Source organism: Juglans regia, chromosome 16 (genome assembly GCF_001411555.2).
Source record: "Juglans regia cultivar Chandler chromosome 16, Walnut 2.0, whole genome shotgun sequence".
NCBI lineage: Eukaryota > Viridiplantae > Streptophyta > Magnoliopsida > Fagales > Juglandaceae > Juglans > Juglans regia.
Genome location: NC_049916.1, coordinates 21,571,409 through 21,586,691, shown reverse-complemented (window position 1 = coordinate 21,586,691; position 15,283 = coordinate 21,571,409). Strand labels below are relative to the sequence as shown.

Sequence of the window (15,283 nt, the reverse complement as noted above, 5' to 3'; positions counted from 1 at the left end):
ATATAGCGAAAGCTAATAAACCCATACCAACCATTTTTTATATGTACGTATTACCATATAGATCCCAACATCTAACCTAAACACTGGTGACCAGTCCCTATCCAATAGTTGGGTGAAAGCAAGGCTTTAGAACTCCTTCCTGGCTTCACCAAAAATTTATGATGACCCAGATTTGATATAAAAGTTGAAAAAACTCATCTTCACTGTAAACAAACAGCCATTTTCTGTTTCGCGACTGCTGACAACCAAGAAAATATCAGAAAGAGAAACCCCCTACTCGGTTCGATATCATAAACTCAGCAGGTTCTTTGCTTGATATCATAAACCCGTGTCTCTGTTTTAGCAACTCCAACGCTAGCATATTATGTGCAAAAGAAACCCAAGAAATAGATAAAAAGTCTAGAATCTTATATCATGTAAGGAAAGCTCATAATGTGGAATCAAATCCAAGATGTTCGAGTCTACAACCCATCCCAAAGTCGCCTTTCAACCACTAGGCTGCACCATTTTTACAACTTGAGTCGGATTTATAACGTTTTAATTATTTAATAAAGCCATTCAACATCAGATAATGTTCGGTCTAGCGATTTAGCCAACCCACGACAATACCAACTTTATTTCGTTTGAAGGACAGAAGCTTTTCAATATAATTTTTACCAGTTGCAGAAATACGGTGTCCAGTACCATCCTTATAAACAGAAAATATGGAAGATATCATGCCTCTTTGTACGGAGGAGTTTCGATGGATGGTGCGAAAGAGAAAGATGTGAAGGCTGGGGAGGGGGCTCTTCTTTCTTCTCTTTCTTCCTTCTCCTCAGCTGGAAGAATTGCAGCATTAAACTCTGATGCCAACACACCTCGTCGGATTGTCATTCTGGGGTAGAGTGGGTGGACAGGAGCAGCTGGCTTATCTGAAACTTCCGTCCCATTCCCAACTCCATTCGGAAAAAGTCTGTAAAAGACAAATAAATAAATTACAGTTCACATGCAGAGGATAGACGAGGTTCAGAAAATAAAATCATGATTACTAGATTCTACAGGATTTGACTGCAGAAGATAACAAGTATGCTGATTCATAGGCATAGCGTGTGCTTAAGGGAGACTAACAGTGAAAAACTTCTTCCTTCAATTTTGGATCTCAATGTATTTTGTTCATGCCTTTGTTACGAAATCGGAAATTCTGAGTTTTTTTCAGTAAAGTAAATAGATATAGTTCCAGATAAAATATCCCAAAAAAAGCTGCAAGTTCTTTTAATTAAGCAGAACTCTTATTACATGATATTACAAAAAAACAACCATGGGATTTAACAAAAAAACAGCATGACATACCTAATCCAGCTGCCATCAGCTCAAAGAAGCTCATTGGGTGCTCCCCATACAAGTGTGTTGATTCGTGCTTGAAGTATTGCTCCAGCACACATGGGACATGGTTCTAGTGTTACGTAAAGCATTGTCTCGTGAGAATGGACAGCATTATCAAGCTGAAGCAAAGTGAAGTCAAACAGTTTGACAGGGAAAGTGCATTCCATATAAAATAACCTAATCGATATTATGTGCTCTAAAGAGATTGTAGAGAGGCCTCTGCATGTTCATACTGCTACTGCCATCATACTCTTGTTAACTTGGTAACCGGGATGGGGGGTACATAACAAAACATAAGACACTGATACGTATAATGGCCAGTACTGCACAACATACATCTATTTCTTCTTTAATTTAATTTTATTTTGTTCGTTTCTATTTTTTTCTTTCTAAGTAAGATGCAGGGAGTTACAACGTCTTTTTCGGCAATCAACTACAACGCTAAGAGTAGTAGTTCAACTAGAAGGAAGTCTAAAAGGAGGACATTGTGAAGACGGAAATCAAGATGTTGGGGTTGATGTTTGGGTAGAATTTTAGTTCTATGGAAAACAAGAGTTGGGTTCAGGTCTAGTGTATTTTGGAATTTTTTTTTTTTTTTATGGGTTTTTTGGGTCATTTTGGACAAAGTATTTTTTTGTATACATTCAGTATACTTGATTTTTCCTTATGATATATACAATATTTTAATTATTAAAAAAAAAAAAAAGAAGTATGATGCAAGTACAATGCAAATGTTCCTATCCATTGTACGTCAACCCATTAAGGAACTGACGTTTTTCTCATACTGTCCTAGATTAGCAGCGGCTCCATTTTGCACTCTAACCAGCAGTGTAAAGACGGTCAATATGACATATGTTTTTCAATGTAAATGTAACAATTAATCCAAGTCCTCAGTTCTATTCCACATGAGTTGAATAAAGTGTGAGGCTTTCAATCTTTAGGCACAGTTGCATCTAACCATACATAAATTGAGATGAGATTTAAGATTTTAGAAACAAAAGCTAAAAACAGGTTCAAAAACATAGGAAAGTACCACAAGCCTCCAAGTCCGAAGCGAATTTGAAGCCTCACGTATGCAAATCATTTCCGCATGGGCGGTGGAGTCCCGTAACTCTTCCACACTGAATACATATCTCCATATAAATACCCAAACCAAACAAGAGACAAATAAGCTCACACAACTTACAGGTTGCATCCACGAGCAATATAATCTTTCCATGCTTCACAAGTACAGCCCCAACAGGCACCTCTCAAGCATCAGCAGCCTTCTTGGCTTCCAACAGCACCTCCCTCGTAAGCATTTCATCAATTCTCTGCTGCTCACTTTCAAGTTTATATGTTTTTTGTTAAGAAGTCTCACACAGCTTATGAATAAATTTATCTTAGGCCTCGTTTGTTTTGGAAAAACATCTCATCTCATCTCATCTAATCATTATAATTTTTCCAACTTCCAATACAAAATAAAATAAACAATTCAACTTTTTCAAATCTCAAAATAAAAATAATATTAAAAAATATACTCTAATAATATTTTATTCAACTTTTTAACTTTAATCTCATCTCATCTCATTTCCAAAAACAAATGAGGCCTTAGTCTTTATAAAGAGTTACCTCACTCTTCCTATTAGATCTTTTATGGAGAGAAATAAGTGTTTCTATATAGTATCAGAGCAGGCTAACTTATGACCAATGATGGGTTCCTGTGATCTACCCACGATGATGGTACTAGAAAGACCGGCCTACACGTGAGGAGGTGTGTTGAGAAGTCTCACACAGCTTAAGAATAAACTCATCCTGATTTTTATAAAGAATTACTCCACTACTCCTATTAAGCCTTTTACGAGGAGAAATTGGTATTTCTATACTTCTTCCCTTTCATCAAATCTATCTCTTGGAACTTGCTTGTTCCGCTGAAGTCTCATTTGTTTCAATTCCTCGTCTATTCCCTCAGACCCTGAGATTTTAGTCAATCTTGCACTAACAGGTTCTTTCCGAGGCAGGTCCAGGTTAATCAGTTTGACAGGTTTCTGAAAACACTTCTACGATGGGAGACCTGCTTATGCCTCTAGAAGGTGAAGGTAAAGATAAACCCACTACTCCAATGCCAGAACGAGGTCCATGACAATGTTTTGTATCTTTATTGAAACCTAGATTTTCCTTTCCAAAAGCCAAGGAAGTGCCTTTTGATGCTGACCCACTTTTTGATAAAATTAAAGATGATTTATTTGCTTCATTTTTATTTTTTTTTTATAAGTGATGATTTATCTACTTCATGATAACTTATTTTATCCTTCGATCTCATTGTGTCAGTCTCCGTATTAAAGTCTTGAATTTCTGATGTCTCAAAGAGTTGGTGGGAGTTTCTTTTTTTGTGAGTTTCTTTTTTTGTAAGAAAGTTGTCTTGACATTGCTGGCACGGAACTCGGGAAATTCTGTAGGTTGCTGATGTTTTCTGTTGGGAAATAATCTGAAATGCTTTGTAAACTAGAGAATATGTAAAATAACAAGAACAAATTTGAAAGAGAGAGCCCGGTGTTGAAGCACGTTGTGATAGACGCTTTCCTTAGAGTAGATTCTGCCGCTTCCAATATTAAACATGCACTAAGCTTTTTGACAGTCTACTCCCAAGATACAACAACGTTGGTTCCCGTTAATCTCCTCGTCGATGCACACAAAAGGAGATCCTCCAACCCAATATAAAATAGTCAAAGCCCAAAGAAATAAAGACAAAGAGAAGGAGGAGGTGTTTCTCTAAGTTTTGTAGAGAATTTTTTAGTTCATGAATTTGTGGGTGGGGTTCCCTATTTATAGAGAATGAAAGGTCACATGTAAAAAGTCACAACTTATTTAAATGAAATGGTACATGTGAAAAGTCACATCACATAAATGAAATGATGTTTGTGAAAAGTCACAACTTATTTAAATGAAATGGTACATGTGAAAAGTCACATCACATAAATGAAATGATGTTTGTGAAAAGTCACAACTTAATTAAATGAAAAGGTACATGTGAAAAGTCACATCACATAAATGAAATGGTATTTGTGAAAAGTCACAACTTAAATGAATGAGCATTTTTGAGAAGTCACAACTTCTCAAATATTAGAGAATACATTGAAAAGGTTTCTAATTCACCAAAGGACACAGCCCTTTGTTTGGTTGGGAAGCGGTTAAGGCTCATATCCCTAAGAGGCATACATTGGTTCAAGTACCAAAACACAAAATCTAGATAACCGAACCGATACATTGAACAATGGTAATGGTTCACATTATTTTTCACTTTACATCAAATATTTTAATCATTTCTAAGATGAAAAACTAACAATCCCCCACCTGATTAAAATATTTTAAAGAACAGAATAGAATACAATTTTTTTCTCTTTGGACTAAGTACTATGCATCAATAGAGGTAGCTTGCGGCTTTGAACATCTACCTAGTGTTAGCGTGTTTCCATCTGAAAGATCCATGGTGAACCAAGTCTTGAACCAGAATCTTTAACTCGGGCTTTTCCACACTACACACATAGTACGACATATATCAGGTTCCTTTCAAGGTGGTGCATAAAGGCCGTGCACCGTATCTTGGATTCATGAGCGCTCTAGGAAATAGCCCAATTGCCATAGACTGCGGCCCCACAGTCACACTCACATAGGTGAGTCCTCCAAGGGTACCTGCAATTCAATACCTCGCCTTAGTCTTGGACTCATTCAAAGCATTTCGCTTTTCCTTTGCCATTGCATTTGTAGCACTCACACCCTAGGGATGAACCTATAATAATATTTTAATAGTGTTATCTAGTCACTCAAATAGTTTGTTCTTCCCATTGAACCTTCTTCTTGGGATCTCCAGTAAGAAAGGTTGGGTTGTCACTATTGGTGACCTAATTAATGGAATTCAGTCCCATCCCCCTTGATGTACGTATAACCTTCGACTTTGCCAGTCATTTCGTCAAAGGATCCGCAAGGTTATCTTCTGACTTTACATATTCCAAAGTCAGGTATCCATTCTTTATCAGGTATCTTATCGTAGAATGCCTGATACTTAAATGTCTCCTCTTATGATTAAAGTGTTTATTATTACAAATACTTATCACAGCCTGATTGTCACAAAGATCAAAAATGGCTGGCATTGGTTTTTTAACTAGTGAAATTTCTGATAATAAATTCTTAAGCCACTCTACCTCATGTCCAGTAGTATCTAAGGCTATTAATTCAGCTTCCATAGTAGATCGTGAAATCACAGTTTGCTTAGAAGATCTCCAAGCCACAACTGCTCCACCGAGAGTGAAAATATATCCACTCGTTCCCTTACGATCTACTGTGTCAGTTATCCAACTAGCATCACTGTATGCTTCTAATACAATAGGATACCCAGAATAATGGATACCATATGTCATGGTTCCTTTCAAATATTTAAGAATTTTTTCCAATGCCTTCTAATGAGAATCATCAGGCCTACTAGTATATCTGCTAAGTCTACTCACAGCATATGAAATATCAGGTCTAGTAGAATTAGCAATATACAGTAACGTACAAATAATCTGAGAATATCTCAGTTGTGATACAGGATTTCCAAGATTCTTACTTAAATGCCAACAAGGATCAAAGGAGTACTAACAGGTTTGCATTTGAATCTCTCAATTTTTTTTAAGAATCTTTTCAATATAATGAGATTGATTTATGTTAATACCATCACGAGATCTCATTAATTTAATACCAAGAATTACATGTGCCTCTCCCATGTCTTTCCTGTCAAAATTCTTAGATAAAAATTTTTTAACATCAAGAACAATATCTATATTGGTACCAAAGATGAGAATATCATCAACGTAAAGACATAGCATTACGCATGCACCATCAACTATTTTAGTGTATAAACACTTATCAGATTCATTTATCTTAAAATCATAAGATAAAACTATTTCATCAAACTTTTGGTGCCATTGTTTAGGAGCTTGCTTCAAACCATAAAGAGATTTAATAAGTTTACAAACTTTTCTTTCCTGTCCTGGAACCACAAACCCCTCTGGTTGATCCATGTATATCTCTTCTTCTAGATCGCCATTTAGAAATGCGGTCTTTACGTCCATTTGGTGGACTTCAAGTTTATGGATCGCTACTAGATAAATTAGAACACGAATTGTGGTTATTCTAGTAACAGGAGAATATGTATCAAAATAATCGATACCCTCTCTTTGTGTAAAGCCCTTTGCAACTAGCCTAACTTTAAATTTATCAATAGTACCATCAGGTCTCAATTTCTTTTTAAAAATCCACTTACATCCAATGGTTTTACATCCAGGTGGAAGATCACATAAATTTCAACTACCATTAATCTTAAGAGATTCTATCTCACTATTTACTGCTTCTTTCCAGAAAGTAGAATCAATAGAAAGCATGACTTCCTTGAAAGTCAATGGGTCTTCCTCCATAGAATAAGTATAAAAGTCATATCTAAAATCATTTTCCTTTCTAACTCGTTTTCATCTTCCAAATTCATTTTCTAATCCAGATACACTATCAGGATTATATATAATGGTAGGTTGACTACTGGTGGAAGGAAAACTTACTATAGGTAAAGATCTTTCGAATTTGTTTTTGAAATGAAATAGATCTTTAAAGAATGTTGCATCTCTAGACTCCATGATGGTGTTGGGATCAATACCTTGGACTTCTGATTTGATAATCAAAAACCTATATGCAGAACTATGTCTAGCATACCCAATGAATACTGCATCTACTGTGTTGGGACCTAATTTCCTTTTCTTAATTTTTGGAACATTAACCTTTGCAAGACAACCCAAAACTCTAAAGAAATTAATATTGGGTATTCTACCCTTCCAGAGTTCATACGGTGTCTTGTCAGATCCCTTAAATGGTACCCTGTTCAAGATAAAACAAGATGTAAGTATTGCTTCCCCCCACCATTGTTGCTCAGGTAGGCCGGAACTTGAGAGCATGCATTTGACCATATCCATCAAGGTTCTATTTTTTCTTTCAGAAACATCATTGGATTGAGGAGAATATGGAGCAGTTTCCTCATGTATAATATCATTCTCCTCATAATATTGAGCCAATTAATTAGAGGAGTATTCACCTCCTCTATCAGACCTGATAATTTTAATTTTTCTCTCCAATTAGTTTTCAACTTCAGTTTTATAGATGACAAATTTACTAAATGATTCATCTTTTATTTTCATCAAGTAAATATAACAAAATTTGGACATATCATCTATAAAAGTAATGAAGTATTTATTACCACCTTTAGAGGAGACACCATTTAAATAACAACCATCACTATGAATTAATTCAAGTAGCGATGAATTTCTTATAACAGATTTAAATGGCTTTTTAGGCTGTTTTGATTGAACACAAATTAAACATTTTTCATCCAAATCAACAGGAAATTTAGGAATAATCTCTAAATCCATCATTCTTTTGACATTATGATAATTAACATGGCCTAATCTAGCATGCCATATTGAAGAGGAACATGTAGAAAATACAAATTTATTATTAGAATCAAATTTGTCTACTACATTATTTTGAATATTTATTACAAACAAACCACCACTCACATAGCCTTTCCCCACAAATGACCCATATTTAGTTACAATAACTTTATGGGATTGAAATAATAATGTGTAGCCTGCCCCATTGAGTAAAGATCCACTAATTAGGTTTCTCATCGCCTCTGGTACGTAAAATACTTCTTCTAAAGGAAGAGTATTTCCAGATGTTAATTTGAGTATAATTTTTCCTACTCCAAATACTTGTGCAAAGGTGGAGTTAACCATCGTCACTTTCATGCCACTTGTATCCTGATATGTTGAAAAAATTTTGCGGTTAGAAGTGACATGTACATTGGCTCATGTGTCTACTATCCAATTAGTAGCACTACAAGCCAAATAAACTTGGAGACTTATGGTTACATACCGTTCATTGCTTCCAATAGAGTCGGTCCCGAAAAGTACCATATGAGCTTGTGGGTTAGGCGATCTTGGTTGTTCATTGCCTTGATATTTCTTCTTCTTATAGCGACAATTTTTGGCCAAATGACCCGGTTTGTTACAATTAAAACAAATGGGTCTTTTATCATCTTTGTTAATATAGGATTTTGGTTTCAAATTATTTCCATAATTAGTTTTACCCTTATTGAATTTGGACTTCTGATGTAGTGGGTTCTTATGAGTTTTATGGCCTTCTACAATATTTGCTTTAGACTGAAAATCAGAAACCAATGGTGGGATGAGATCATTTTTCAAGTGTTGTTCTTGGATCCTAATGGCAGAGATCAAGGTTTCCATGATCATATCTTCAGTCTTATGTTTAAGAGATAGGCCAAAATTCTTCCATGAATGAGACAATTTGTCTATTGTACAAGCAACTTGGAGACGCTCGGTAATACCCATTCTCCGTTGGCCCAATTCATGGTAAAGAATAGTTAACTCATGGGTTTGCTCTGCCACAGATTTGGAATCATCCTTCTTGAAACCAAGAAATTGGCTTGCGGTGTACTTATCCATTCCGGCATCTTGTACACCATATTTCTTATCAAGAGTATTCCAAATATCTTTGGCAGATTTAATGTGTAGATAAACATCAAAAAGTGTGTCACTTAAATGATTTAAAATCCTACATATACACAAATTATCTTTTTCTGCATATGTTTGCAATTCAATAGTACGTGTGGGCTCATGTAAATCATCAGAAGGAGGATCATTTTGAATAACAAAATATAATCCAAGCATTGTAAGAAAAATTTTCATCTTTTCTTGCCAACGCTTAAAATTGATTCCTCCAAATTTCTCGGGTGCAATAGGTTCGTTTGAAGTCATGGTGGCAACCAATCAATTAAAACACACCTCTAGTTTAACAAAGAGGCCTCTACTCCAAGATTGTTGGGAAATAATATAAAATGCTTTATAAACTAGAGAATATGTAAAATAACAAGATCAAATTTGAAAGAGAGAACCCGGTATTGAGGCATGTTGTGATAGACGTTTTCCTTAGAGTAGATTCCGCCGCCTCCAATATTAAACATGCACTAGGTTTCTTGACAGTCTACTCCCAAGATACAACAACGTTGGTTCCCGTTAATCTCCTCGTCGGTGCACACAAAAGGAGATCCTCGAACCCAATATAAAATAGCCAAAATCCAAAGAAATAAAGACAAAGAGAAGGAGGAAGTGTTTCTCTAAGTTTTGTAGGGAATTTTTTAGTTCATGAATTTGTGGGTGGGGTTCCCTATTTATAGAGAATGAAAGGTCACATGTGAAAAGTCACAACTTATGTAAATGAAATGGTACATGTGAAAAGTTACATCACATAAATGAAATGGTATTTGTGAAAAGTCACAACTTAATTAAATGAAATGGTACATGTGAAAAGTCACATCACATAAATGAAATGGTATTTGTGAAAAGTCACAACTTAAATGAATGAGCACTTTTGAGAAGTCACAACTTCTCAAATATTAAAGAATACATTGAAAATGTTTCTAATTCACCAAAGGACACAACCCTTTGTTTGGTTGGGAAGCGGTTAAGGTTCATATCCCTAAGAGGCATACATTGGTTCAAGTACCAAGATACAAAATCTAGATAACCGAACCGATACATTGAACAATGGTAATGGTTCACATTATTTTTCACTTTACATCAAATATTTTAATCATTTCTAAGATGAAAAACTAACATTTTCTTCTGGGTTTTAATACTTCAAAGACTTGATTCTCCGTTTAATCATATTGCTTTCTTGTTCCCTTGTCCAGATTGGTCACCAATTTTAAATTTTCTTCCTCATCCTTGATTTTCTTGTGGGAGCTAGATGTCTTTCCATTATTACTTTCATAGGTTCTTGATACTCATGAATGCATTTGTAAGGATTTGTTCCGACTCTGTTTCTTCATCTGAGATTTCAGTGAGCTTCTTCTCCGACTTCTACATCCACTCCCACTCAACACCATTCCTCACGGCAGTATTTCTCTGTTCTGAGGTTGCTCCCTGTCCACCTACATCATCTTTATGCCTCTTATGCTGTCTAACCACTTCCATTTCGCCCTCCAGTTTATCTTTCCCACTATTTCTTGAGTCCCTAAACCCACTTGATGATTCTTCCATGAATCTCACCTGCTTATTCTAAACTTCCATATCACTCTCAAAACCCCAGAAGACGAATATGAGTAATAGGATGAACTAGAACCATCTTCTCTTTTTCTATGATTCTCACTCTTCAAAAATTGTTTTCCTTTCCTCGTTTTTTCCACAATCCCCCTTCCTCAAGTCAAGTTGGTCTGACTGCAGTTCATGCCTTGAACTACATTCTTGGGAAGACGAGCTAAGATTTTTCTTCTTCCCAATATAAAATTCACTACCATGACTACTATTCTCCAGCTCCACTTGTTTAGATGAACTCACATTTCTCTCTTCGCCACCAATGTCCCACCTCTGCTGCGCGTCTAGTCTCTTCAATGAACACGCATCTCTCTCTCTACCGCCAATATTTCCTCCCTGTGCCACCTCCACTCTCCTAGATGAGCTCGCATTTCTCTCTCTACCTCCAACTTCCACTCTCTTACAAAAATACCCACTTCTCCCAACGCCACCTAAATATCCCTCACCCACTTCCTCACTTGACAAGCTCAACACTGCTTCTGCGTCTTCAAAACGACCCGGATGGCACTTTCCTCCTCGAAAAAAAAAAAAAACAAAACTACATCTTCCATTTCTTCTCCTCCCACTCCTATTACACACCCTAAAATCCTTAAGGGAACAAGAACCCCCATAATAAATCCGCTCAAGGCTATGAACTGGTAGCCAGTAATAGTACTGGTCTCCACCACCCAATATCAGCCTTCTAGAAGCTGACCATTGAAGCAGGGTGGCCTGCCTCGACCCATATAAGAAGCCAGGACTTGTGGGCAGGCTATGGGTAGAAAATGCACAACACCCACAACACGATGATGATTGTAATGGGATTCTACCAAACCTTCCATTCAAGAAGCAGGAAGAGTCGTTAAAGAAAAAAGGAGTTCCTTCACTCTAGAGTGAATATACGGTCAAACTAATAAAGGTGTTATGCATATCAAGACAAAGAGAGACGGCAGGTTTACCGATGTGGGAAATGGGTTATGGAGGGATTGGAGAGTTGTTGGGAAAAGAAATTGTGACACCATGTAGGTGGGTCTGTTGAGGATCAGACTGCTCGACTTAGATTGTGATCGAATATTGAATTGAATTGAATTGAATTGAGATGATAAAATATTATTAAAATATTATTACTATTTTAAGATTTGAAAAAGTTGAATTATTAATTTTATTTTATATTAAAATTTAAAAAAATTATAATGATGAATTGAGATTAATTTAAATTTCAAACGAAGCTAAATGTTGAGAATAAAAATCAGAGTCCACAAAGAGGCATAAGGATTTAGCGGGTGTCTGGCTCGGTTGGGGAAGGCAAAACTCAGGTTCTCCATTTTTATTTTATTTTTAGTACGGTTTAGATAGTATGATAAATCATTTTAAATAAAATTTGAAAGTTATTAGATAATATTTTTAAGATATTATTTTTTAATATTATTATTATTTTAAAATTAAAAAAATAAATAAATTATTTATTATATTTTATATGTAAATTTAAAAATATTATAATAATAAGATTAGATAAAATGAAATATTTTAACTATTAAAATTGGGCTTAATTTCTATCCTCCTCATATGTTGAGCCTAAAGATGTAATGGGCTTGGGCTTGAACTTTAGATAAACATTGGTATCTCCGGTTAAAGAATCTTTCCAATTTCTAGATTTATTGACCTAAGCTAACCTTTACATTTAGTTAAAGTTTGGATATTGAGTTGAGATAATATAAAAATTAAAAATTTATTAAAATATTATTTTTTTAATATTATTATTATTTTAAGATTTAAAAAAATTAAATTATTTATTCTATTTTGTGTAAAATTTTAAAAACTTTATAATAATTAGATAAAATAATATAAGAATAGTTTATCTAAATGAGTTAAAATCACCTCTAAATTCAAACAGGGCTATTATTTGGGTTAAATATAAAAATAGTTCATTTGGTTTATTTGCAATTTTCTATTCTTAAGCGACATCCTAATTTCTCGTCGACTTTTTTAGAAGAAGAAAAAAAAAGAGTTACTGGCGCAATATACATTTTTCTAGCATGCAAAATGCACGTGTCTAATTTTAATACAATTAAAAGTAAAAAGACACATGAAAATTAAATAGATAATATTGAGAAGAGTAACGTTAGATATAGTCACGAGATGTGCAAGTCTCGCATAGTCATTTTAAAAAAATGTAACCTATTATTATAAAATAATTTTTTTTCATGTGTGTTCCAAACTTGCTCATTTTTTTTAAAATGAGTGAGCGAGACTTGTACATCCTATGACTGCATAAATAATTTTACTATTGAAAAATAGTTATTATATTTTCAAATCGGTATGTAGATCACATTATCCATGTATCTTAAATGGTAATATTTAATTTGTAAGATTCAAAATTTTAAATTTATCTTTTAAATCAAATATGTCATTAAGCATTTTACTATTCCAATCTCAATTGACCGAAAACTTGGTCATTTAGGGCTCATTTGTACACTTAGTGGAGGGGATATTCTCACTGCCCACTAGGTCTGGCCTGGTCCACTCCCGAAGGCCCAACAGCCAAAACGTAACTGGACCACCAATAAAGACAGGTGAAAAAGGGCCCTGAGCCAACGCGAGAAAAGGATCAATGTGGAAGATGGGACAGCATTCACTCTGACACGTCTCTACCCACATAAACTGCAGGGAGCCATGCCACAGATGGTCAAATACAGAATGGAGGCAAGGGATCCCTGCATGAGGCTCTATTTCTGACAGAGTGCCCAAACATTGGCCACACTCACCCACTTGCCATAGGAGAAAAAATCCAGAGGAGCCACGCCGCATTAAATGCGATGACATGGTACCCAGTATAATGGAGGACACCCCTAGCACTGGAACGAGGGGGCCCACCTCGACAGGGAGTCTAAAAGCCTAATTTCATGTTAGAATTGGGGTCACATACTCTTACATAAAAACTTTCTCCTAGGACAAGAGAATTGACTTAGGCATCGAAGGTGCTTCACCACCCACCGAACATTCACATTTATTGTGTTGTAGGCCCATCGAGCCCATTGTCCAATGTGTAAAACACATCATTAACACTTAGAATATATCATAATATATATGAATAATAGTGAAATGATTTGATTTAAGATGTTTTATTAGATTTTGAGAAAAAATATAAAAGTTGAATAAAAATATTATAAGATTAACAAATTGTTTGAATATAATTTTTGTTTTGAAATTTGAAAAAATTATATTATTTTTGTGCTTTATTTAGGAGTTTGAGAAAATTATAATGATTAGGTAATGATTAAATGAAAAAGTTAAAAATTTGAAATTGAAAAGTATTTTGTGTTTAAATGATGTTTATGAATGAAATATCTTAAAAACTTGTATTCCCAAATTAGTCCTTATACTATCTAAACAAATCCTTTGTTCTAATCCACTCTCGTAGAATTTACGTTAGCTTTCTATCTCTCCATGGATGGAGAATGTATTAGAGCTGAGCAAAAATTTGAAATTTCGACTCCAAATCTGACTCCGCTACTGCTCCGGTCCGATTCCTACAATTCGAAGTCAGAGTCGGAGTTTTTTCCCTATTGGAAATCGGAGTCGGAGTTAGAGTCATTAAAGAACCGACTGCAACTCCGCTCCGATCAGCCTCTGACTCCGCTCCGATCCGCCTCCGACTCCGCCCTCCGACTCCGCCTCCGATTTTATACATATTATAAAAATATATGTGTTTTTCTATATATTAATCATTTAAATTTTATACAACTATATCTTATATAGTTAGTTAAAATCGATAATATACTAGTTCAATAATATATTTATACTATAATATATAGACTAAATTAACTAATAAATAATAATAGTTTAGTATATGACTATATGTAAGTATAATAACATGTAATACTAATGTATATATAATATAGTATAAACACTAAGATACATAATAACATCAACATGTAATACTAATGGATAAACACTAATCTATAAATTTAGAATAACATATAATACTAATGTATAATAACTAAAGTATTATTCATATAAATTTTATATAACAATATCTTGTATTAATTATATTTTTTGACTTGATAAATTCTCAACATATTCCTTTTAATAAATATATTAGTAATACTAATATACATTAGTATATTAATTAGATTTATGGTCTAATACTAATACTATTAGTAATCCACTTTAAGTCTATATATAAATTACTATATAAATCACTATAGTATTAACTACTAATACTATATTACTATATGATATTATTAACTATAGTGATATACTAGTATTAGTATACTAATACTATCAGTGATATAGTTAGTATAGTGATTTATACTAATAGTATTATATAGTTATACTAAATTAAAATCACTATAGCAAGTACTAATATATAATTATGCTAATCACTATAACTAATACTAATACTAATATAGACTATAATTATAACTTATAGTATTATACCTATACTAAATCACTATAACTTATACTAATATAGTTATACTAAATCACTATAACTAATACTAATATTTATACTAATACTATTATAGACTATAGTTATAACTTATAGTATTATACCTATACTAAATCACTATAACTTATACTAATATAGTTATGCTAAATCACTATAACTAATACTAATGTAGTTATACTAATCACTATAACTATATATAGTATTGATTTCACTATTAGTATAATATATAGTATTAATAATAACTAATACTAATACTAATATACTAATACTATTAGTGTATTACTAATATTTATATATATTAATATATATATCAAGT

General features: G+C 33.9%; 1 pseudogene; it reads right to left on the bottom strand.

The window, feature by feature from the left end:
* Window positions 1-439: 439 nt before the first annotated feature.
* Window positions 440-11,447, bottom strand: LOC109003802 (annotated as a pseudogene).
* Between the last annotated feature and the right edge of the window lie 3,836 nt (window positions 11,448-15,283).